Here is a 3,402-nt window from a genome sequence, read left to right as displayed (position 1 = left end):
TTGTGCAGTGCATGGCTGTACCTTAATTCCCTTTAGGAGTGCTTCTTATTATGTTTTCATAATATTTGTCAGAAATAGGAGGTTTGATGGTTCCATTTAGTGTGACCAACCACTAATGCTTTTTAAATTATTTTTAAATTATTCTTTTAAAAATAATTCGCCTGATCTTCTAACAAGTCAATGGCTGTCCTGTGCTCAGGGGAGAAGATACAGGTTGGATCCTTTTTATTTATCTCTTTAAAACTTAAAAGTAGCCATTACTACTTCCCTGCTGTATCTTAGGGTTATTTCTTTGGAAACTTACCCGATTTGCTAAGAGTTTGGGTATTTCAGATATTGGATCTAATAACCTCTAAGAATGTCTGTGGTCCCTCATCCTATGTTCTCAGACATGAGGCTGGAGGTTGAGGATTCCTTAAGAATGAGCAAAGCACACCTGGATGCAAGCCGCGTGGTTAGGACAAGCTTCTTCTAGGATTCCACCAAGCTGTTATTCGAAGTATAGTATCTTTAATATCCCCCAGACTAGGTAGGGCTAGGTCTTGGCACTGAGAGATGTCTGTCTTAGAAGAATGACCTGTATCATTAAGCAATTAATTGCATTTTTACTAACTAGAAATAATCTGTTCGGTTTTTAGCAGTTCGGATCTGGTCATTTTGTGATTCAGTGGCCATATACATAGTTTCATACATGTAGAGATGCAGATCCAATAACTGTGCAGTATGTTGGCTTAAAATGTGGGCTCTAAAGTCCAGGTTCCATGGTAGCTCTGTATCTCTGCTTCCTTCTCTGCAGAACGAGGACAGTAATAGTATTCTTTAAGACTGTTGTGAGCATAAATAAATAAAAGCACTTATCATAGTTCCCGGCAAACAACAGTTTATGATGATTCACTTGTGCTGACATCCTTGGGAATCGATGTACTCTGCAATATAGATTTTTAGGTTCTTTGCTTTGAACGGGATTACATAAAGGCACACTATCTGTTAAAACTCCCCAGTTGGCTCCATCTGTTGTATCTGTCTACTGACTTTTCTCATCTATAACTTAATTAATTCAATACTGAATGGTTCCCAATGGCCATATATTTCAACTTCCCTGTTCAAACTGCGGCTTGTTCAAGATAAATAAAAGTGATGTGGCTGAGAGCAGACTTGGTTCTATTAAAGAGGGTGTCATTTGTGAGGACGGCCCAGTCTCACGGGTGCTACTCGCATTATCTCACTGAAGCACACAGCGCCCCGGGTCCCCGTCTCCGCAGACCCAAGAAAGCACCGTTTCGCCCGCATGCTGAACCGAAGTGCCGCGGTTAGTTTTTAATCGTTGTGAGAGTCCTCATGTAGCTTCATTTTCCTTAGGCCAATTGTGCTGGGGCTGAATTTCCAAATGTGCCCGCGGTTTTGTGATCTCACCAGCCGAGAGCTGCCTTTGGGCTGTTCAGGGACCAGCAGCGGGAAAGCAGCAGCAGGGTGGTGGCTTCCTGGTTTGTCTAATTCTCCCTCTTACCTGTAACCCTCAGTACCATGAAAGGGTAATAAATTGAAGCAGCTTTTTATAAGTTTGTTAAAAGGCTAGCGAAAATAATTTTTTTTTAAGTAGGGTCCTTACTGAAGTCTAAGATGGAAATGGCTATTACACTGCTCCATCAAAGGTGGCTTTAAGTGCTGTCCCCTCGATGTGAGGTAGTATGACACTTGCAGTAGTACCTGGGTGGCTCTGCCCTCAGACTGGGCTCCTGGTTGCTTCCTAGGTGAGAGTTTCTTTTTCTCCACCTGTCTGTGGTGCCACCCACTCGACTTTTTGTTCCCTGGGTCTCTGGCTTGACAGGTAGTTTGGAGTTTCAGTTCTAATTTTTTTCCTCAACCCCATTATTTCCCAGTCTACACCTAACATTTTAAAACAGTGCTCTCTCCTTTCATCATCTTTAGGAATTTATGGAGGTGACACTGATATTATTTATGAAAAATTGTTTTTCATAAAAGGTTTTTTTTTAATGAACAAAAGGTGAATCGGTACAGAGAGTTACATGTACAAAATGTAGGATCACCTGTAACTTGAGTATGGGCACCGAATTATCTTCCTATCACACGGGGAAGCACTCCAAGCTTGTGGACGAAGAAAAATGGAAGCTTGGTAGACATACCAAAAACCCAGTGACAGGGACAAGGGCAAAGTATGCTGAGAAGGTGAGGAACCATCACATGCTTGTGAGGAAGCAGCATCAACTGAAAAGCAGCTGCCCTCCTTTAGAAACCTGGAGCTCGTGTCCCACCTTGGTGGACCACCTGTCCGCACGCCGCAGAGAAGACGCACGTACAGCTGAAGGCCTTGGGAGGACTTCTGATCTCAGATAAGCCTATCAGAGATGCTCAGCAAGCTCCGGTTTCTGTTTAAAAGTTCCTGGTTAAGATAGCCTAGCGGGCTGACGATCCTCGAGACAGTACATTAAGATAGCCCAGAGGCTGAAGAAATAACTTCTTATCCTAGGAAATTATGCGCAAGATTCCGGGAGTGGGGCAGAAATTTGAAGTAGGCTGATGGAACCCTGCACCTGGCTTCAAAAACCAGCGATATCTGGCAGTCTCCTTATACTTCCCTCTCCAGTTATCGAAGAAAACGTGCGCTTCCCAGTATACCCAGTGAAAGGCAGTGGCTCACACTGCACCAGCCTGGCCTGGGCCACCTTCCATCACCTGAACCGGTCACATACAGATGCTCAGATGAGCCCGGCCTGGATTCTGTGCCCATCCTTCCAAACCAAGTGCACTCTTTGTGTTGACCGTGGTGACACCAAAGGAAAATGATGGGGCTTTTGCCAAAGGAATAAAGTAGCGGATGGGAGGCCATTAAAACAACAACAACAAAACCACGTACGCCAGAAAACCAAACCAATATCCTGTACACAGCGTGAAAAGGCAAAATATACATAATCCAAAGAAAACTGTGAGAACTAGTTCCAGAGCTCGACAAGCCGGATTCTGTACTTATCCTATTGTTCTCTTATAATAATTTCTCTAGACTTAGAACTATAAAATTATGGAGGTAAATGTCTCAGAAATCATAGATTATCCTTACCGTGGGCAGCCAAGTAGTTTTTGTGCATTCAGGAATACTTGGAGAGTGTCACAGTTACAGTTAACTATGAACTTAGAAACAGGTGCCAGTGGCAGAGTCTCTGAAAGAAAGAGAAGGACCCCAGCTTCCTAAGGTGGCTTTAAGTGCTGTCCCCTCGATGTGAGGTAGTATGACACTTGCAGTAGTAACTAGGTGGCTCTGCCCTCAGACTGGGCTCCTGGTTGCTTCCTAAGGTGAGAGTTTCTTTTTTTCCACCTGTCTGTGGTGCCACCCACTCAACTTTTTGTTCCCTGAGAAGTCAGGTTTTGTCTTTGTCTCTGTGACCA

General features: G+C 43.7%; 1 long non-coding RNA gene across 1 annotated transcript in view; it reads right to left on the bottom strand.

Moving 5' to 3' along the window:
* Positions 1–1,906, bottom strand: part of LOC111730702 — a 3,247-nt gene extending 1,341 nt beyond the window's left edge. The window contains exon 1 of the long non-coding RNA XR_002776789.1: positions 22–1,906. This is a non-coding gene — a long non-coding RNA (uncharacterized LOC111730702). The remainder of the gene's footprint in view (positions 1–21) is intronic.
* Positions 1,907–3,402: the final 1,496 nt, after the last annotated feature.

Source organism: Pteropus vampyrus, unplaced genomic scaffold (genome assembly GCF_000151845.1).
Source record: "Pteropus vampyrus isolate Shadow unplaced genomic scaffold, Pvam_2.0 Scaffold329, whole genome shotgun sequence".
In the NCBI taxonomy this organism is placed as follows: domain Eukaryota; kingdom Metazoa; phylum Chordata; class Mammalia; order Chiroptera; family Pteropodidae; genus Pteropus; species Pteropus vampyrus.
Note: the sequence above shows the minus strand (reverse complement) of the source record. Positions and strands in the feature narration are given on the sequence as shown.